General features: G+C 40.5%; 1 protein-coding gene across 1 annotated transcript in view; it reads left to right on the forward strand.

Annotated features, from left to right (window-relative positions):
* Positions 1-23,442, forward strand: part of Csmd1 (CUB and Sushi multiple domains 1) — a 1,119,426-nt gene that overhangs the window by 365,805 nt on the left and 730,179 nt on the right. The window lies entirely within an intron of this gene.

Genomic DNA, 23,442 nt, shown 5'->3' on the forward strand with positions numbered 1-23,442 from the left:
TCATATTTAGTCTCCATGTCTGAACAGGGAAATTGAGAGATTATTATCCCATAGATTGTTTTTATCGGAAAACAAAATATGACATTGTCATGAAGGGTTTGAGGACACCCCCATGACAAATTATGTTTCTGTCTATGTAATTATATATTTAAATGTATGCTCTCAGCCCTCTCACTGTATATACATGTAGGTATATCTTTTAAGTGTGCTCATATATACATAAATATGTATGAATGAATATATAGAGATACATATGCAATACTTAAAAGGATTAGACAAATAAGCATCCCTGTTTATAGATTTATATGGCTCATGTAAATATTCAATTTCAAAATTTGCTTTAAGGAGTGATAATCAGAAAAGCATGCCTGTGTCCTATGACCCAAAGACCTAGAAACTGCATTCACTTTAGCTCTGTGTGCTAAACACATACGCTTGATTATTGCTGATGTTTTTCTGTGAAGATTTTTAAGTTATTTACCAAGTGTGTGTCTGGACATCGGCAAAGTTCCTATCAAAGACAGAATTCTAATGTCAGAGTTTAATAAAGAAGCAAGGTAAACTCATGCATTGTGTGACAATGGCTTCATGGCAAGCTAAGAACAGCAAGAAGGCTTACTGTTTTCACATCTGGCCATACGTTAGCAGAACCATGACTGTCAGTCCCTGGGAGGCTGCCCTGATTCCTGGTGCTCAGGCTGTGGGGAACATGGGGAAGCAATGGCTTTCTGTTATGGTTGCATGAACATGGAGTGTGTGAGAAGATCCTTCCACATGGAAAACAAATATCTGGAAGAAATGGACTAAAAGATAAAGTCACAGGTTTTTAACTTTCACCACCAATTTGACTGTGTGTGTTTTAGATCAGTGAGACTGACTTCATGTACAAGGTGTTGGTAAGAAAAATGAGTTCAGACTCTACTAAGTGAAGTACCAGCACATGGGCAAGGAGACTTGCTCTTTCCACCCCGGCATCTCAGCCCTCGCTATGCTTTAATAGCACAATAGAACTGAACTTTAAAGGTTGACTACCAAGGTCTCCCATGAGGTTGTGCTGGGGTTAACCAAGGTCTTGAGGTCTTCCCAGTAATTGTGTTCTGGGTCAAGGTATTCCGAAAACAAGGCATAAACTGCACAGCATGTAATTGCTGTTGTAAACGTCTCAAATATCCCCATCCTTATCTTTTATCTTTAATATTTTTCTTAGGCACAGGCACCTTGCCACTGAATTACAGTTAATTTATCATGATCATATCATGGTAATTGAAGCTTTTATTATTGGGTCCAAAACAAGGCAAAAGTTTAACATGTGTTTAGTAGAAAGTGGAAGGTTTTGCATATGGTGTTATGGTAGCTGGAAGCACCTTTTGTGAATCCTTCTCAAGCAAACGAGTGCTCCCCTCTGGTGTTGGTCAGTGATGGTGTGTGTGACAGTCTTTCTCGAAGTTGTCCCACACAGCCTTTGCTGGTGACCTGGATAACATTGGGTTGTTTCCCTGTAAGGCCAGGCTTTCTTTGTCTTCCATTCTCCATTCACAATAATACCCGAAGAAGGTCCGAGCTCACAAAACTTCCGTGGAACTATTCAAGTGTCAGAATCTAATTAAGTGCAAGGCATTAAAGGACATGCTTGCTTAACTTACAATGCAGTTCTTAGAGCGGAAGGTTTTCATTATGTGGAAGCCATATCTCTCTAGCTCTTCGGGTTCTCCCTGCCTCCTCCCAGCTCCCAGGCATGTGAAATCTAAAAATATGCTATCTTTTGTTTGATTAAAGAAGGTTCATACTGTAGCCCAGTCTGGCTTGGAACTCAGTGGTGCTCTCAAACTTGCCCCAACCCTTCTGCCCCAACCTCCCAAATACTGGCACAGTAGATGTGAGTTACAGTACTTGGCTGCATCTCCTTAATCCAAATACTGGCTCTACTTACGTGGACTAAGGGAAAGTTTAGCCTTCAATGATTTTACCCTCAGGCAGCCAAGAAACAGATAAATTTAGAATCAGGGCTAATATTACTTCCCTTGCTGTTTCTTTTAATTACACAAAGGGCACAAATTCTTCAGCCAGGTGAAGACCTGAGAAATTAGGAATTGTGGACAGTCTCTGTTATGTCTTTGTTAATAGACATGACCTCTGGCAAAGGGGGCCAGAATTGTCCACACCTGTGGGAGGAAAAATGTCCACGTTCTTCACTTCCAAAGGTTCCAAGCAGAGAGGAAGGAGGTGTCAGAGGTGTCAAGCCCTGTCACAAAATCTCTAAGTGGGAGTTTACCTATTGTCACCCTCACAGGGAAGTACAATACTTAGTCTTCCAGAGCCTGGCCAGAGGGACTCGGGACCACAGGCACTTGGGTGTGGAGAAAGAACAGACATGGCCTTCAAAGGAACTGAGCTGTGACTGATGCACAGCAAGTGCCTGGCTTGTTCTTCCTGCAGGACAAACATAATTTCTCCCCTGGGATGTCCTAAAATGCACAAGTTAAAATAATTTATCTTCCCTTCTTTGCACAGAGCAGCTTGGGACTTTCAAGCGCAGCACAGAGGTGCTGTGTTCACCAGTGGTCCTGTCTTCTCTCATTTGGGGTGGAGTTTGAGGCCTCAGAAGTTCCCATTGTTTGCCAGTTATCAGATCACTGAAGGCAGCTGATCACGCCAGAGCACCCAGGTGCAGCTTGTAAAATAGAAATAGTCACTGCACTTTTAATATATAAATGGTGTGGGTCAATTACAGGGACATTTTCATGGCTAGTCCTCGGTCTACCTTCCTTTAAGCAGCAAACTGTGGCTCCCTGCTTAGACGCCCACCTCCCGCCCCGGTTTCCACAAAGTAGAAAATATGTCTATACAGTATTTATCACTGTAGCTTCACAGTGGATCTCTCTGCCCCAAGCTCTCTAGACATAGATTTGGGACATCTCAGTATCCAAAAGGAGCAGTCTGTCACTTCCCTTAGGACACAAATCTAATTTGGATTTTGATTTGGTCTTAGCAGAGTTGGAGAAGGACTATTTGGCTTGTCTTAAAATAACCCAGCTATTTTGAGTAAAGGTTTCCAGAAGCTGTGACCATTTCAAGTGCATCTGAAGCTTTGCTTTTGAACTTTTAAAAAGCGTCATTCAGTCATTGCCTGGATCTACTGAAGATCTTATTATATATATATATATATATATATATATATACATATATATATATATATATATTCAATCTTTACCAATATAAGAATCCAAACTGCATTGATGAATTTGTAATCCTCAAGCAGGACCTAAAAGTTTAGCTTTATATTTTCTTTAAAGAAGATGGAAAGCCAATATCAAGTATAATTTTACAGTTTGCAGATTTATTGAAATATATTATTTATTTGAGACAGGGTTTGTAGACATAGCTCTAGATAACCTCTCAAAGGTCAGGTCTCCAAAGAAAACTGACTATCACCCCTAGCAGTTAAGAGTCAGTAGCTCCTCTGCTAAGGTTGGGACTATTGATTGTGTGTAGGTCATTTTCATGAAGTCATAGTCACTGTGAGTTCACGTGTGGAATGGCCCTGTCATGGTCCAGCAGATACTGTTTTGCTGCCGAAGTCCTCTATCTTTGGCTCTAACAGTTTCTATGCCTCCTAATAAGGTTAAGGGACAATCTCACCTTTAAATCACCGACCTCTAAACATTGTTTCAAAGTCAACTAAAATCTACCATGAGTTCTGGAGTGACGCTGACAAACAGGTTCTCAGGGACCGCTTGTGGCTGTGCAAGTCTCAACTCCTAGCTTGGGGGTCATATTAGCTACATATAAGGATTGGTTAGTACATATGTATCACTTTCAAAAACTAGGGGGAAAAAAAGGTGGAATGATAAAATTGGCTTGTTTGAGTGCAGCTAACTGCGACCACAGGTTCCCACGGCTGCTGCTTACTTGGTTAGTACACTGGGAGTCTAGAGAATGCCCAGAACATTTGCTATAGAGCTTCACTTAAATAGAATACTGCATTCTTGTGTCGATCTCACCAGCTTTCACTACAAGCCAAGTGTCCAGCCATCTCTGTGAGAAAGCTCCATTGCCTCAAACAGCCTGGGTCTCAGCCAAGCCTCCCCTTGACCCATCTCATCCATAGTCAGGAGAGATAAAAGCTTCTGCTGGTACACAAAGAAAATAGGAAGAACCAGCAATTAACATGAATTCTAAATAAAGGGCTGCTGCTGTGTCCCAGAGTACATGGAGCCCGAGTGGGAAAGGGAGAGCCAGCCTTGCAGATGACTGTCACTTAGCCCATTGCTAGGCAGAGTGGCTTCCCCGTTAGTTAATTGCCATGAAAAGGTGGCTTTTTCCTTTGTCTTCCCTGCTGATATGAAGATACTGTACAACTAACCTCACTTCCATGCATTCATTTTCTGTATAATTGAGTTGGAATTTGACACTGGTCCCTGATTTGAAAGCCTTTCATCCATCACTTCAGAAGTGTCCGAGCCTCCAGTGTTACTTCTGTCTATGATGAAATGACTTCAACACACGACCTCACAATCATTTTCTCTTCTTACCTTCGCTACCTCATCAACCACTGATCATATTCGAAAATGATATTAAGAGTGGCATAGCAATTTAAAAAATAATTTGCTCTCCCATGTTAGATGTGTCCTAATAAGCACAAAGCCTTGCTTAAGCAACCTTTTCATATTATTCAGGTGATTGGTAGATTTGGTGTCATCCCGCAGCGCAGCAGGGCTAACCACCCGGGATGCCTGTGACCCCAGACATCCAGTGAGACATAAAAGAGCAATAGCTGGTGTCATCCACTGCTCTTTCTCCCTTCTTATAGCATAGCTAGAATGCCATAGGTCTGTTCGGAAAGCACACTTCTCCACCTTGTAATAAAAATGGTAATTTCACCATCTGAAGATGTTGCTAGACTCAAAAGTCCTCTAGAACAGCTGTGTTTACTCTGCGTGCAAATTCAGTAAATAACAGGCATTTTCATCTCAAAGCAGCCAGAGGGAACCAGTTGTGTCCTGGTGGTGGACAGATAGACTGACCCAAGGAAGGGTGTGCCACCTGATATCCCAGCAGGTGAACAGGGTGACCGTGCAATAAAATACTAAAGTGGACCAGAAGGTTCTGTAGGAGCAAAGATCACTGCCTTCCAGCAGACATATAACATCCATTAGCGGAACATTGCAGCATGGTTAATTGTAAGAAATACTGTTAGTCTGGAGTTTTATTTAACCACTGTGTTATTTACCCCAGGCCTTTCATCTTACATGTATACTTCTGACCATGGGCTTAAGGACTGATCTGCTAACAAGTGTTACATTGGTCTTTGAAGAATGGTCCATATAGGAAGAGACCTTATTTATTGTAAAATCTTCCATGTGAGTTAAATTGCAAAATCCTTATTTGTTAATGGATTAACAACAGGCTGTTATTTTGAGCAGCATCTCAAATATCACACTTTAAGAAATTCTCAGGGTTTTGTCTCTATATAAACCTGATTCCGAATGAAGGCTTTCACTGTGGTAAATTCTGCATCGTGTCTTAGGGTAGTCATTTCAAAGCAGAGTTCATATAGTGTACTTCACTCCAATGCAGTGTTGAGAACAGGAACTAGAGCACTTTACCTGGTTTAAAATTGGCAGATAATCAGACCTGTATTCCTAGTATGCAAAATTTGGTTTTAAGTAATTTCTGAAGAAGGGTTTGAGTTTTGACCTTCTTAAGAAAGCAACAAAAAAACAAAAAATAAGCTTAAAAAGTAAGTTTTAAGACAGTCAAGGAATAATTTCAGCCTGGCTTACACTGCACATTTGTAGCAGACTGTGAACTGTTCTGCTTGTTCATCTAGGATGCTGGCGACCACTCACAAGCTTGTTAACAGAAACGCATGATGTACCAAAGCACATTTTACACTCTGAAGGAGCATGTAAGGCATGGACATTGCTGTGTTTCCTTCATTTGGGCAAATCGCTCTTCAGCTCGTGGCTGTTCTTGGTGTAGATGGTTTTACAAACATTCTCCTCCAAAGAAGAATAATTCCATTTTCCTCCTAAGTGTCATCTTTGAGGTTATATTGCTCAGTCCTGGCAAACTCTAGAGTTTGCAGTTCAATCTTTTTATTATTGAAAATAGATTCTTCTCTCATACAATACATCTGACCACAGCTCCCAGCCTGTCCCCACCCACCGCCAGCTCCCCTCTCCCCCAGACCCTCTTCCAATCTTTTTCCCTTCAGAAAAGAGAAAGCATCCTCTGGTGCTTATCTGTGATGACCAATCTAGAAATAACTACTGAAATCATGGAAAGCATATTGTTTTACTCTGGAGTGACACTCTAGAAAAGAAGACAAAAGGGACTGTGAAATGTGGAAACAGCAAATTTCCCAATTGGGGGGGGGGCGGATATTCTGATTACAGAATGTAGATACGGAAGATGTCTCAATGGGGGGTGGATATTCTGATTACAGAATATAGATACGGAAGATGCCTGTTAGTTATAGCACTGTGTGGACTTTACCTCTTCCTATTGGAAAAAAAACTGTTTTGGTTTTTTTTTCCTATTTTCTGACCTGTCAGTTATTCCTTTCCTTCCCACTCCCAAAGTCCGTATTCTGGAATCCAACACTCCAGGCATCTCCAATATCCTCTAGCCAGCCCCACATGTCCCCTGGATAGAGATGGAAGAGGAAGCCTAATATAGGGCTCATCAATGACAACAAGGAAGAGGCAGACAGTACCCAGCTAAAGGGGAGGGACCACAGGTCTCCAAGCCAATTTCTCCTACCTGGGGTTATTGACTGGAAGCAGCACCGACTCTTCAGCCATTTCCTGTATCAGCTTTTATGTCTTCATCCATGCCTTCTTCCTTCCTCTGACTTCCTTCCTGACTTCCTGACTTCCTGACTTCATTTCCATTCTCTCTCTTTCTCTCTCATTCCCTTCCCTTCAACTCTCCTTCCCTTCTCCAAGCATGAGTTAAAACCTTACCCTCATAGACAAAAGCATCATGTGGATAAAGGATGGAGTGGGCAAAGGTTCTCTTTTCCAAGGTCATCTGTTTGTTATGGGTAAGGCACAATCTCTCTCTCTCTCTCTCTCTCTCTCTCTCTCTCTCTCTCTCTCTGTGTGTGTATCTCTCTCTCCCTCCCTGTCTCCCTCCCTCCCTCCCTCTCATTTTTGTTTCTTTGAGACAGGGCTTTTCTGTGGAACAGCCCTAGCTGTCCAAAAACGAGCTCTTGTGGACCAGGCTTGCCTCGAGTTCACAGATATCCACCTAGCTCTGATTCTTGAGTGCTGTGACCCAAGTCATGTGTCACCACTGTCCAGCTAGGCACAGTATTTCTGAATAGTGTCTACTACTGGGATAAGAGGCCATGGTAGACTGGACTTCTACTCTACAGAGAGTCTCAGTTCTGTTCAGTGGGCATGGGTAGAGATAAAGAAAGAAATGCTTGCGTTTCAGCATCTAGTGTCATACCAGAAATGTCTGAGATTGCCTGTAGTCTTGAAGGTTGATGGGAAGCTTGAGGTGATGAAAATATGGGGCCCATAGGGATACCTAGGGCATTTATCTGGTGTTTAGCCTGTGTGACTGACTGCAATGCCTGCCAACCTTGTTCCTTCAGCTCTTTGACTCTTTCTAAGACTATATGATTGGCTTGATGATGATAAAAGCTGCATTGCAGGCTATTCTGTGTGTGCTTTGTTGTCTTGTTTTCAGTACTATATGGTTGTTTTAAAGCAATGTTCTTCCGTGCCCTGGGATTAAATTCAATACTTCACTTCAGCTTGGCTTCCCACAACCACAGGCACAATGGCTAGATGTATAACCTGTTATGTCATAGTGTCCCACTCACCAGAGGTACCTTAACCCTTCTAGCTCACTCCTGGGAATGTCTTTCCTGAGTTCCCCCTTCCCAGGCAGGGCATACCTGTTGTTCTAAGTGATATGTCTGCTATCCCTATGAGTTTTCTGCTTCTCAAAATTTTGCAAGAGATTAAATAGAAAAAGAAAAACCCAAGATGCAAGGAAATGGAAAAATAGGTGCAGGATTTTCCCAATGTCACTCATAGATGGGACATTTGCTGATGGTTATGTATATGACAAGGCTTTCTCTCCCCACTTTTCTAAAGCCTTTCTTTTCCCTCAGTCTTCATAATGTGGCTTAAAGTATGTTCAGAGTCAAAGTTTGGGGAAGGAAGGGAGGAAACTGATTAAGACAGTGAGTTAGGGAAAGAGGATTGAGAATGGGAGGAACTAAAAAAAAATCTTTGGTGAATTAGTTTAAAGACTTTTACTCTTGGTTGAACATATCTGAAGCTCTTCCATGTGCTTGACACAGAAAAAAAAACATATTTAATTATTCTCAGTCTTAGTTTCTTCAAGGGCCAGTGTATATTAATATATCTTGTCCTAATTGACTATTTCAAGAATATGCCTTACCATATTCCCAAAGTGTTCCAGAAACTTCTGTAAAGTCATATGGTAAAAAAAAAATACTAAAAAATAACAGTAAGAAATATGGTTTTAAAATAATTTTAATACATTACTACTGTGCTCTGAAGAGAAAGAGGGACACATAATATCATTCACAGAGCCAGATGTGGGGCCCATGCTTTTAGTCCCAGCCCTCAAGAGACAGGGCCAGACAGATCTCCGTGAGTTTGTGGGCAGCTGGTCTATAGGGTGAATTCCAGGCCAGCAAGGTATACATAAAAAAATCAAAAAATAAAAATCTTTTAAAAATGTATGCATCTATACATACATACACCCAGAGGGGATGGGGATAATTGAGAGACTGGAGAAGTGGGTCAAGGATTAAGAAGGCGTCTGACTCCTGCAAGAGGACCTAAGTTTGGCTCCCAGGCTTTGGTCAAAGCAAGCAAGTGCATAGGAATGAATGTGTAGATCCAACCACGATCTCCCAGCAAGTGGGGAAATTCTGGACCTGGTGTGATGGTTCGATTTTCTTCTCTATAGCTACATACCTGTTTATTATTCCAAATGTCGCCCCTTAGTAATCTGAAACCTTGACCCCTGTTCTCCGGTTCTCCATCTCTCTGAGACCTCATAGTCTCTGAACCTTGTGGTTGCTGTCTGCTCTTGCAGTGAGGCCTTTCCTAGCGGTGTCCCGCTTCCTGCCCAGGGCACCCTCCATGGGCCAGTCTATAATAAAATGTCTTCCTGTTCTTGTGTTTAAGAAAACAAAAACAAAAACAAAAACAAACAAACAAACAAAAAAAGACGTGAATTGTTTACCAGTTCTGCAATGCCTGTTTTGGGAGGGAACAGACTGGGGACTCACATCACAGCAGTGTTCTCTGTCATGCTCCTGGCAGCGTTTCTGGCCAGAAAATGTTTAGGTTGCTTTGGTAACTCGGGGTCTGACATCCTACCATGTGGTCCACTCTTTGTAGGAACACCACAGTGCTGTGAGCCTTGGCAGGGAAGAGGGACCACAACTGTTTGGTGGCAGATGGTGTACCTCTACATAAGAGAAGGCTTGATGGATTTCCTTTCGGTGAAATAACTGCTAATTCATGAAGATCACCTTTCCTGTCTGTGGGTGGGTCTCAGGTACAAATATGTAGGGAGATAAAAGACTTAATAGTGAATTCCACAATTAAAGGAGCCATCTTATTTAGAACTTTTCCTGTTGTACTGGATAATTGAAATGAAGAGAGAGAGAGAGAGAGAGAGAGAGAGAGAGAGAGACAGACAGACAGACAGACAGAGAGAGACAGAGAGAGACTATTGTAGATAAGGTTTTTGGATCTGGGAAATTAAAGAATCCTCTAAAGAACCAACCTTAGAGATTTTTCCAATTTAATTTCTAAGTATCTGAGATCTCATCCTGGGAAATTCTTTCTTAGATAAAATAGCCGTTAGTGTCTGGAAGCTGTCTCCCTGTAAAGTTCATATATTTTAATGCAATGGATTGGCCAGACTTGCATGGTGATCTTAGTCCCTGCAGTTTGACTCTTTTAATAGAATGCATTTGCAAGACTCAGACCACAGCCCAGGATATCAATGGGAAAAACTAAAGTTCAGAGATTAGGACTACGATTCACAGTTTAGCTACCACGAGGATGCTGTACGTACCTCTCTGTGAACCCTTACTGCACTCACTTGTTGCTATTTTGACTTATAGCAAGCCAGGCTGAGCCACCATCGTTTCAGTCACGGCTCTGAGAAATCAATAAACAGTATAAGACACCCATTACATTGTTATAAAAGTAAATGGTCTTGACAGAATGGAAAGACAGAAGTTATGGTAAGTTGCAGATTCTACTTGGGAAATCTAGAAAAGAATATTTTCTTTAAATGTATAACAAATAAAGCAATACCTTTATCAGTGTGAGCAATAATCTCACAGTCTAAAACAAGCTAGTTTATCTGAAGCAAGAGATCACTTGTAAAAATGTGATTTGTGGTTATTGATCTCCATTCATTTTTGTTCCTTATATTCTAATTAATTCCATAGTCTTTGTCTTGGAGCTCTCAAATATAAACTAATTAAAATGAAATATGAGGATCAGCACCATAAAATTTTATAATGAAAAAATCTCCCCGCTCTTTCCTAATAATTACCTTTCTTACAAACTCTATTTTGAAAATCTTTTTTTTAATTTCATCCTCAAACACAATGAATTACTTTGGAGATTTTTTTTTTCAGTTCTTCCTGCCTCCATTTAGCATAGGAACAGACCACTCTCCTTGCAGCAAGTTTGCGTAAGCCACAAAGGTTAGTCTCTCATTAGCATGCCTTATTATCATCAAAATTAAACCTAGTGTCTTCCCCAGCTAGCCAGAATGGAGGCATCACTGAGAATTAATTAAAGATGTCTCTAGCCAGACAAGATTAAGCTAAAGGTATTAAGCGGGAGAGATGATGTAACCTATTATGGAACCTGTCATAGATGAAATTTTCTGTCTTCCTCATTTTCAATATTCCTTCAAAATAGTGAGCATCTGAGAGGTGCAACATCACAAGTCAAAAACTCAAAGGGAGCATAGTGTAGCCACAAAGATCTCCTAGAGGCAACATAGTGTCAGGTACGCTTGATTTGCAGACATACTGTGAATGTGGGTATAGACCACACTTTTATGCAGTGTTTGGTAGAAAGCTCCCTGTGTTCTGTCTCCTCTACAAAACTAATAATCATACTTGGAAGCCACTTTATCCATAGTTCTGGCTCACAGACCTATATGAAAGGACATTAACAAGGGACCAGTGCTGCCTCAGGATGTCTGAGGAAATGAGTTTGTCCTCATGCCCCTTCAGAATTAACATCTCAAGCATTTGTTCGTTGGAGACAATATTGGCTGACGTACAATGGCACTGGCGCACCATGATGTACTTTTGTGATAACGTGTGCTACCTGGCTTATTCAGGAGACTGCAGTATGGGATGGGGATTGGGCATCCCCCGGTGCTGCTCAAGTGACTGTTCATCTTACAGAAAGGGGGCCTCTCTCCTCCACGGTGATGAGCGTGGTATTACTACTAACTGATCAAGGCACTGCTAAAAATCTAGAGGGTGAGCGTCACCAGTGTATCTGTGAATGTGTTCAAACGACAGTTTCACAAGGGCTGTTAAATTGTTCATCTTTCAAATGTTGGCAAAAGTTTGCATGCCTAGTTGTATGGATAAGGTATCTTTTCTAGGGAAATGATGTCGTTGAAATTCTTTCTTTCTGAGTGGCTTTTGGAAGGAATTTTTAATCCATTTGCTGAATCATATACATGTCTCTTGCGTCTGTGTATGGCCATTGGTGATTCTGTTTTGGTTTTCAGTAAGAAGCCTTAAAAATTGCATTGACTCCAAGACAAAGATAGCTATGAATTGACCTCACAGGATTCCAAAGAACATAAAAGCCTGGGGCAAAGAAGGAAAATAGATTTTTAAGAACCTTATTGTAAGATAATCCATTTTCTTTGGGCAGTGTCCTCTTAAATGTGTAGAACCAGTGAGGTTGAGCTCCTCGTGACGCCACATTCCTAGCATGTAATGGCTGGCGCCGGTCCTTGCTTGATCTTCATTTATAGTTCCCCTGTTCTGCAAACAGCTACAGTTTATATGAGGACCGGTAAGGCATCTATTTTTTCTCTCTAATGAGAAAAAATAATCAAGTTATTTATTATTTTTTCTTCATGTCACCAAAATAATTTCCTAACTTACTACTTTTCTTCCCAACCAGTTTGATAATTAAAATTCACTTCCTTTGTATTGAACATGTTTCTAGTTTCCCCAAAATTGTTGGCTATTTTCCTGAAAATTTTTAAATTTCTGGATTTGTGAGGTATACATTTTATCATCTAGAGGTCTTCACAGGGTTCATTTTATCTGCCATTTAAAAAATTAAAAGAAAAGAATATTTTTAGACACAGCAGGGAGCAGCAAGTAACAGATACTATTACAGATAAAGGAACTTGCACACATGCATAAGCACACATGTATGGACTTACATGCATACATACATAGCTGTACAAGCACACACATGAGCACATAGAGATGAATACATATACGTACAAATATATACACAAGCACATACATACATATACATACACACATGTGCACAGCAAAACACATAGAAAGAAAGACTTTTGGAATACACAGGGGGGATGGAATCTTATAAGCCTATGTCCTTTTGGAGGGCTTGGATCTTGTAAGGGGTTTTGGTGGCATAGGACACATTCCCCTCTCCTAGTTTTGGGTTGGTTTGCTTAAACAAAGAACATAAAGCTGTGAGGCACTTATCTTCAGGTAAACATGATTATGAACATAGCAGCTGGTCTTGCCCCTCTAATATTGAATTGGGCAGTTTAGACAAAGGAAAGGAAGCCGATACTGTCCACAGTTTGAGATGGACATGTTTGGGATGGCCTTGAACATATCTGGTCAACTGAACTGGGCAACCAGCAGAAAGTGCCCTGATAGTGAAAGAAAAAGCCAACTAGCTCTTTGTCTCAGGTCAGGAGGGTGAAGAAGCCAGGGGGTCTTTGTTATCCATCTATCTTTGTTATCTGTCTGTGGCCCCTTTCCCTATCTGACTACTCACCAGTCATCTGTCTAGTGCTGGGCCTCTCCTGCCCCTTTTTCTCTGGGTGACTTTGCCCTGTGCTGCCTTTTCTTAGAATTTTTTCTTCTGGGCTTTGGTTTTTAAGTGTCTATTTGTCAAGTGTCACATCCTCTTGGGACTTAGGCATGTTTGTGTCCACAATACTTTTATAAGAGCATCCATAATACTGGATTAAAGCCAGCTCTAAGGATCAACTCTTTAAAGATCTTGCCCTCCAAACCCTGTCACATCTGAGCCAAAGGGAGTTGTTTTTTAGAACATGAATTTTAGGGATCAAGAATTCAGTCTGTCAAAAATGTAACTTGGCTTTCATAATATATAATATGACACATAAATATTTTATCAGGTTAAGGAGCTTGTGAATTCATTAAGCCATAAAGACTGATCTGCTGTTCTGTATACATAAAACTTTATAGTAACAATAAGAGCCATCTTAACGATCACAACAGTAATCAACTTTTATCAATAGCTCATCTCATTCAGTATATGAAAATATTTATATAAATAGTATTCCCCTTGGTAATAAGAAAGCTTAAGCTCTAAGCTCTTAAGCAGCCTAATGAGACTTAGAGACCACATGAAAACGCTGCCACAGAAGGAACCTGTGTGAGGACTGGACCTGACGACAAACTTGAAGTTCTTACCTCAGCAAAAAGACACTCAGAAGAATAATAGTGTTTCTAATTGTCATAGTCATCCTTGTCAATAGCTAATCACATTTTAGTGTGAAAATTATGGCAATATCATTATCCTTTTTTATTTATAAGGACACTTAAGTTCTAAAGAATTAAGATCCTTGCCAATGGTTCCATGCCCGGAATAAAAAAGAAAGACTAGAATTTATTTTGTGGAGTAACTATGTTATAATGTTTTAAAAAGTGAAATGCAACTGTTGTTATGTATAACATTGATTATAGATGTAATAATCCAACCAAATGACATAAAAGTGTCCTCCCATTTTTTTTAAATAATTGTCCATGCCACTAAATGCTTTTGAATACCAGAGTTGATACATTGTGAAGGAATGACCGTTTACCATGTTATCCCTGTAGTTTCTTGGAGTGTGGTCTTTATTTACTGAGCATAGGGCTTGCCACAAGGTTTTATTTTACGCACCTAGAATCTAGTGAGTGTTTTAGCAATGGGCTGGTGTACTGGGAGAAGTTAGAAGTGGGCATGATGTCTCTGTTTGCTGAATCATAGTGCTTCCATGAAACCCTTACTGGTGGCATCCTGCGAGTTGGGTGAACACCATCATGCCGTGATCTCTTATTTCACTGAGTTTCAGGAAGCACTTGCTATGATCACAAACCTTCTGTTGTTGTTCTCTCAATATAGTATTTGTTATTTATTATTGTTTTCCATTTACAATTTTTATTAATTCTTTGAAAACTTCATGCAATGTATTTTGATCATACATTGAGCCTCTGGTGCCAATTCTTTCTAAATGACCCTCTCTTCCATAGTCACTCAACTCTGTGTCTCCTTCTTGTATTCTTTTGCAAAACCTATCAAATCTTTAAGCAAATAATTCTGTCACAGTTATTTCTTAATAATATTGCTGATATATGTGTGTATGTATATAAGTATGTTTATGTGTATGCATATAAGCATGTATGTGTGTATGTATCCATGATACAAATTTGGAAGAGAGTAAAAGTAAGGGGTTAGATCTGTGAGGAATTAGGCAAAAATAGGTGTTAATATGACAAAAAACATATTCAATGTGTTATGAATCCTCAAAAAAGTGTAAAAATATTATAATAAGATTGTGGGACATTATTCACGTTCTTTGTTTTCATAAATAGGGTATAACTTTCCAGAAGTTAGAATGTACTTAGAATTGATGTACCCAGTGTTTTCATTTTCCACCCACTATTGTGCTATCCTTGGTTGTACCGGCTGCTTCTCCACTCATAAGCACTCACCTCTTCTCTCTCTGAATCATGCAGTCTGTAAGTAGCATCTCTGTTAATAGCTTTGACTTAAACATGACTGCAGAGGAACCATGAAGGTCCATACCTCTCTGGGATATTCGTTGTGGCTGTATGGCTTGTAAAAGTTAAATTTTTATTTGGTTTTGGATGAATGCCTTCTACATTATGAGACTGAATGGCAGGCCATGCTCTTTGTATAGTACAGGACAAGAGGTTTCATTTATTCTTACTTTAGCATTGTAAAATTATGCCTAGAAATGTTAGAGTACATAATAACATGCATTATCCTACCCATGTTCCTGCTGAAGTAAAAACGACTCAATAGCATTTTGCTTCTATAAATAGTAATGGCTGCTATAGATAAACATCATTGTAAGGCAGAGGCCAGATTTATTTTCCACAAAAGGCAGGAAAGGTCATTTCTATTCCTTTCAGTGCCTGGTGCAACCCGGTTTTACCCACCAAGAATAAACATTGACTTTGGACGGACTCCTCATAATCTTGTAGTCATATGTGTCCGAAAGGCCGTTGCTGCCTTTGGAAGCTCTCAGGACAAATAGCAGGGACATGCAGAACCGGCGAAGGAGATGCTCACCTCATTGCCACAACGACTTGGGAGATCATTCTTCTGTATTTTTAAAGCCTGTTATGTTTTTCTTCTCCTTTTTTTTTTCATGGCCCAGAGAAGAGATTCTGATGGAAATTGCCTTAATTGTATAATAATTTATTCTATTTAACAGCCACATTGTGAGATTGATTCTGTTTTGTTTGTTCAAGAGAGGCAATGAATGAAGACTGATGTCTGTCTCACCTGGCGTCTCTGATTTTATTTACCCAGACAGCCAATTAGAAAGCAGCAATTCTCAAGCATACTGCTGATCATTTGGGCTTTGATCACAGATCAAAACTATTAATATATGAGGAAAAGTGATTCCTACAGTCAAAAGGGGAAGAAATAATTTCACATTAAAAGGATTAGTGAATACTCCAAGCAAGCATTACATGGCTTTAATTATATTTCTCTACAAAGCCTTGAATATAAACACAGCCTTGGGGATAGCAGAGTGAGGTAAGGGAATATTTTGACCAAAGACATCTTGCTGGGGGACCAGATTCTAAAAGTTTGTGGTCTGGGCATAAAGACATGATTATCAATTCAGACATCACAATTTATAGAGCTCTGTATAGATCAAAGTCTCCATACACCATAGATCACGCCCCTGCCCCCTCTGTCATGTCTGCTAGTCTCTACATGAAGTATCCTGATGGCCAAACCCTAGCCAACTACCTGAATAAACCATCATAATCCCAGAGTTTGAATAGTAGCCTCAGTTCTTTTGGGGCCTTTTAGAAACCATACTTGTGGGAGGTGTGTCTACAGTTCTGGAGAAAAGTTCAAAGGCCTCAAAAGCCTACAGCAGACAGGGTCAGGGTCATAATTTTATAACAGGTCAAGGCCCTTACATACAAAGATAGGATGCACAAAATAATCTAAGAAATTAATTTATCCATTTATAGCCTATTGATAATCCTACTACAGAATATGAACACTCTAAGATAAAATGATTTATTATCTATAGCACATGACTACATATAATGTTATTTATAAAATTATTGCATGTTTTGACTTTCACTATATATGAGTATAAGGAATCAAAAATGAAAAGCCCTGGTTCAAGTTGGTGCATGAGACACTTCAAAGTGTGCCTAACTGTTCCTGAATGCCACTGGTGTTATAAAGAATGGCTACAAAAGGTTATGTATCCACTACACAGAAACTAGACAAATAAAACAAAAAGGGTGAAGAAGAAGGTATGATTTTACAGGCTAGGAAACAATGTCTTAGAAACAATTGATTCAGAAGCCAAAGAGAAGAAGAGACCAGTGATTGAGTTAGCTCTGAAGAACACAGGTTTGCCCTGAAGAAACCTCTAAAGGTTCAGGAGTTGACAGATCCAGAGGCCTGTGAAGTGGGCTAAAGGTGGCTGAGGCAGAAAACTTGACACTTTGTCCTTTATGGAAAGAGTTGGTGTCAATTCCATCACATACTCCTGACTGTCAATCTTGTTCTCTGGTCGGAGGAAGAAAGCTAGAAGTCATGCTTTGGGTTATATAAAAGTCATTGCCCAGCAGATGCTCCTACACCTCCATACATAAAGGCAGCACAAATTGGACTCGGTGAGTTAAAAAAAAAAAAAAGAGAGAAGACATGAAGTTGTGAGAAAAGAAACAGTGGAGAAATAGAGGAGGATATGGGAGGTGATTTGATCAAAACACACTTTATACACGTATGGCCTTCTCAATAGAAACAACAACAACAAAAGACCATGGACTGGGAAGAAGAAAACCTCAGCACATTTATAATTATAGGGAGCAAATATAGGAAATTAATAGCAGTTTACATATTAGGAAAATCCCCAGCCTCCCAGGCTTAAAGATTACATATGCCTTCATGTAGGAAGACACCCTAACAAAGGCCAATAAAAGAAATGAGGACAGACTGGGGTCTGCATCAGTGGTAGGAAATTAGCTTGACAAGCATAGGTTCAGGGTTCCATCTCCAGCATCACCAGGTGAAAGCAAGATCTGTAGCCCTCACGCAGTTGCTCAAAATTCCCATCGTTCCCCCAAGTATGAGGAGATCACTATGGAAATTGTCTATATAAGAGATACCTGAACCCAAAATAATCACAGAGAGTGAATGATGGAAAAGGTAAAGCAATTGCAGAAGAGGTGAATCCAAATGCATATCTGTCAAGGCTCTTTGAGAAAGAGTATGATCTATTCTATCCATAGAGGGAGAATAAAAGACTTTACAAAAGGGAAATGTGGCTTGATTCATGAACGTAAGCTTATAATAAATAAACATTTAGGACCCCTCAAGGAAGTGACTAGAAGTTAAAAACAGAGAAAACAAATGAGAAAAATTAAGCAATTATTAATTAAAACTTCCAGAACGGTAAACAGATGTTTCCAGATTGAAAGTGCCCAGTGAGAGTTCTAATTAATGTTTGAAAAAGGCCTTGTGTAGAAGATAGCATTGGAAAATATAAGAATATTTGGGCAAAAGAGAGAGCTTAAATTAATATCTGGGGGGAAAGAATCACAAAATGTTTTTAAAAAAGCTATAAAAACTCAAATCAAATGACTCAAATAAAAGTAGATTTAAAATAGAATATAATTTTCACATACTGTTACACACAGAATATCTTTTAATATTTTATTTTCAAAGTTCAAAATTCTCATTTTCCTTGGCGTCTTCTTAAGGAGTCAAACAGAAAAGGTGAATTCATGGGGTCCAGGAAATCCAAAAGGCTCCAGGGGAAGACTGGGATCTCCAGATCCAGAGCTCCAAGAGGTCAATAGTATAACCAAGTCCCTTAGGGAGCAGAATAGAACATTCCTGATGCTCCTGAATGCTCCCAGAAAATGGACTGAAGAGGGCATTGAGAAGTTTGAATGCAGGAAGATGTAGTCTAGAAAATGAGAGGGGACTAGGGAATGGATCAGTGAAGAGAGAATGGGAAGCAAGGGAGGCAACACAGTCAACACTGAGTTGCTCAGAAGAGAATCCGTGGTCCCGTGCACACAACACTTACAGAGATGTAGCAATGGCCTGAGGCTTAGAGCAGATCTGAATGACACTGTGGCAGAAGTACAAGGACCATATTCCTGATGGGAAGCTTGTCTAAGATGCGTAGTGTGTCACTGAGAAGTGAAATCTTCATAGCTGTGATAAAATGTCCTGACAATAGAAATACAAGAAGGGAGGGTTGTTGTTTTTGTTTATTTTTTATCACATTTCAAGGGCATGGCCTATCATGGTAGGGAAGGCAAGGAAGCAAAACCTTGAAGTAGCTGCCCACATGGTGTCTGAATTAGGAAGAACAAAGAGATGAACAGCTTTGCTCAATTGCTTCTCTCTCTCTCTCTCTCTCTCTCTCTCTCTCTCTCTCTCTCTCTCTCTCTCTCAATGTAGATCAGCACCTAAAAACAGGCATGAGGCTGGCCTCATTTAAAGTTTTTTCCCAACCTCAACCTAATGAAAATTATCCCTCTAGTCATACTTAGAGCATAGCCTACACAAGGTAATCTCCCAAAAAAGTGTGGCAGGAGACTTTCCTTCTAGTTCATTCCAGATTTAGTCAAGTTGGCAATCAACACTATCACAGGCTGAAAGAGAGCTCAAAAGATGTGAAGAGATGAGAGGGGTACACACATAGCTTGGGTAGAAGAGAGGATTAAGAGCCTTGCAGTTGCCATGTTTGTGACTCCTGGACCCCCTACCTACATATACTCCAGGTACCAAAGATTCCCTCTTCTAAGGCCATGACCCTAAGGGTGCAAACACAGAGTCAAAGCCTCTCCCCAAGTGAATCAAACAGTCCAGAAAGTCTCAGAATTTGACCTCACACTGGATCACTGATTCTGAGGCCAGGTGGTATCTGAAAGTGCAAACCAGGGACTCACACTGAATCAGGCATGACCATTACTTAAGGAAACAAGATCCCATGCTCAACAAAGGCTGTCTTCTAGCCAGCAGGCAAGGGCAGCAGAAGGATTTTTATAGCCTCACAAAGGACTGAGCTAGTGTTCCTGGGATTGTTTTTGATACATACCCAATGTAAGGCTCCCTTAACCAGGGCGTCCTTGTTGGTCAGGCAACCCAGAATCCAAGTAACGAGGATGGGCAGAGGGTGACTGTTTCTCTGCTAAAAGGTAACAGACTTATTTGTATGCATGTTAGTTTTAAATGGGGCAGCCTCAGGATAGTAGGCTTTGGGAGGAGGATTAACAACCACTTGACGTAAATAAGGATAGAAGAGAAACAACATGCTTCCTGTCTCAAAGGGCTCAGGCAGGAACCTCCATGAATGACAACAAAGAGAATCTATTCACTATTTCACCTGCCCTCCTCGTTTGGGACTCAGACTAGTCTCCATCCTTTCAGGACATCCCTAAGAGTCCTCCAGGATTCTCAAGGAGACCCAGGTCACAAGGGTACACTGAATGGGTTGTACGTGTAAAAAGAGCAATCCACACATGCACAGGGTGCTCTCGTCATGCACGGTGCTCTCCTTGGGTGTTTACCGAGTGTCATGATGAAGCCATCCTGTGTGGTACTGCCTGGGCTGTCCAACTGTACAGCTATCCAGTAACCAGGAAGACCCTTGAGAATTCCAACAAAGTATGGTATGAAGCTAGACCAGGAGCCTCTCACGACTTCTCATGCTGGCAAAGCTGTGTGACCTCCTTGCCCAACAGCAAGTGGAAAGAAGTCTATCCTCTTTCCTTCTTTCGACGAAAATACATATTGTTCATATGCTCAAAAATGCCTTGTTTTCCATCCAGCTGAGTAGGAGTTTCTGTGAAATAGTTCATTAATTTTAAGATAGCATAAAATAAAATAGGATGCATTATGATATTGTCATGTATATAAATATCATTATTCTTTGTTCTTATAATCCTATCACTGACTTTGTTCTTTCTTATATATGCCATTAAGTTTGTTCATGTATATATGACATTTATAAGTGTGTTATTGTACTCATTCCCATTCATTTTCCCTCTATTGACCCCCCCCCCCAATGCGCCTCATGAGCCCTTCTTGCTACGGGACCCAACAGCAGTCTCCACACACAGATGAATCTATAGCAAAATATAAGATTATCTGCCCCTCATAGACAATGAAATATTTCAATCATAGAGAAAAATGAAGTGTCTAGTTGAAACATGTAGAAGTGGAAACCATCATGATAAGCAAAACTGGTGGAGCTTGGAAAAATGAAAATCACATGCTTTCTTTGATGACAGGATCTGGATTTGTGGTATGAGTGAGCAGGGGCGGGGGTTCTGCCTATATGGCATGAGAATAGAAAGAAGTCTGGGAAAGTACAGGAATTCTGAGAGCATGGGGAGAAGGCAAAGAGGAAATGAAAAGATGTGTTATAGAGTAGCATGCATGGTGGGAGGATATAAAGGGATGCAGCCACGGTGGAAGTCAGTATAGGGGTTCCTCAAGACACTAAAAATGACCCCATCCATGTGGCCCAGCTCTACCATCCCCAAAGATGTGCCAAGGAGAACTCCAAGTCAGCATATCTCAGAGATGCTGCTCATGAGCGTCACTACCCTAGCTGTAATGTCTGGAGTATGGGGCCAGTCTAGTTGCCCATCAGGAGACACATGGGGATCTCTGACTTTTCATGCTGGTACTTCATGGTGTCCTGTTCCTCTGCCTCAGGCTTACTCTCCTGACTATTCCAAAGCTGTGGTTCAGCAGCATTCATCTCTTCTAGGAAAATGGTTTCAGCAGTCTAGAGAGACGCAGCTCAGTTGTCACATTGCTGTCTAGCATGTGTGGAGTCCTGGGGTTCTGTCCCTATGATTACACAGGCATTAGTGGTGTGTGCCCAGAGTCCCAGCACTCTGAGGTAGAGCTAGGAAGTCCAGAAGTTTAAGGTCATCCTGAGCTCCGTAGCGAGTTCAAGACCAGCCCTGGGTACCTGAGGCTTTCTCTGCAGGAACACACAAAGAAGATGTTTTCAGTTCTCAGTCCCTGCACCTGTTTCTGTGTGTTGAGCAGTACTGTTGCACAGCTCTTCAATGAAATGACAGAAATATGTTAGAAAACATGATTATTATTCTCTTCTACATTAGAAATATCTATCAGGCTCCATTTTTAATGTAATTGACAGAAAGTTTCCTCAGAATCGAGAGACCTGGCTTTCAGGACCAACACACCATCCATTTCCCTGTATTTCTGTGAAGATTAAACAGGGTAATGCTTCGTAGATTGTTGCTTGAACTTAAGCTCCTATTTTATTTATATCAGTTTCTTTAAAGTTCCTCATGAGCAAACAGAATGTCACATATGACAGCATGATCATTCTCTGATCTTCAGTACAGTACAGTACAGTAAAGCAACTGGAATCAAAATGGAATTTTCTCAATTTACAAATGTTGCAAGTTCATGCTTCTAATATTAACTCATCAAAGAAAAAAATGTTTCAGGTTTCTTAGAACAATTTAATTACACTAGTTTGGCCAAGGTGATATTTTTTAAGTAATAAAAGTAAAATGCATACAGTCAAACACAAATCTAATAGGACACTGCATTCAATAGTGGAGAAAGTAGGTGCCTATGTGGTGTTTACTGCTCATTTTCTGTTTCTTTTCCTCTGGAATGTCACTGAGTCCATTAATGGGGACTCATGCTCCAGGTAGTAACCTACACGACCATCTCTAAAACGTCTGTTAATTTGATGCATCTAAACTTCTGAAGCTTCCTGTCGTGTCTTCCATCTCTCTGTGACAGAGTGAAGCAATGTCTAAGGAGCACACAAAATCTTCTCCCTGGAGCCAAGCAAGGCAAACAGCTTACCCAGGTTTCTTAAATGTTCCTTTTCATGTCTGATTCACTGACAGATCACTGTTTTGATTCCTCAGTCTCTATGGAATTATCAGTGCATGAGGACTTTTAATAATTGAACTCAAAAAGTGAAATTTCCATCTGCCAGGTCCCTCTCCAAACCCAGAGCTCAGGGCTACCTGGCAGGTGTCTGTCACAGGGCAGGTTTATAGGCAATTGGAACTGAGCAGAAATTTGAGTCTTTACCTGGGTCCACAGCCCTTACATCCTTTGAGAACCACTGCCTTCTCTTTGAACAAAGCACCTTGCTGTGCCTCCTGTCACTGAAGAAGGAAGAGTAGAATCACTTGGCTTGTCAATGGGTATCAGTGGCTTTCTGTGTCCCAACCAGAAGGTTCTCTACTTCTTAGGGAGTAGCTTTGCTTTCCACATTATACATGTTACCTCTGACAGAGAAGCCCTGAATCCCACACTGCATGGACTCAGTTGGGTTTGCTTCAGTGATGAGACATGGGTTTCTCAACCACATCTAAGCAGAACAGATTTGATTTGTAGAGATGTGCTGACATCAGAACATCTGGACAGGAAGGTGCACCGAATGACTACCAAAACGTGGCTGTTGCTTCTACTTCTTTATTTCTTCATTGCACGTCACTATATGGAAGGGTTAGGATTATCAGCATGAAAACCTGAATAACCAATGGCGATGGTTTCTCTCTCACTCTCTTTGTGGAATACCGTTGGAGGCTGTCTTGTGACCTGTATGTAGGTTTATGAATAGCCAGATCTCAACCCAGATTAGAAGTCAATCCGAAGCATATTTCCTTAAGAAGGTGAAGAGACAGAATCTCATCAGACAAAATTTAACAGTCAGGACAAATGTGCTCGTGTTTCTGCTTATTGCATTTGTAAAATTCATAACTATTCCTAGTGTCCTAGGTTATAAAGCGCCCCACCTGTCTGACTACTTATGTCCCTCTAGCCTTACTAAGCTCTCAGTAGATGCTTATCACATCTCTGAAATGGTTCTTACGTATTGATTTGTTAATAGTGATTCATTGTGCTTCCT

Source organism: Alexandromys fortis, unplaced genomic scaffold (genome assembly GCF_014885135.2).
Source record: "Alexandromys fortis isolate MF-2015 unplaced genomic scaffold, M_Fortis_MF-2015_v1.1 scaffold_3, whole genome shotgun sequence".
Taxonomy (NCBI): Eukaryota; Metazoa; Chordata; class Mammalia; order Rodentia; family Cricetidae; genus Alexandromys; species Alexandromys fortis.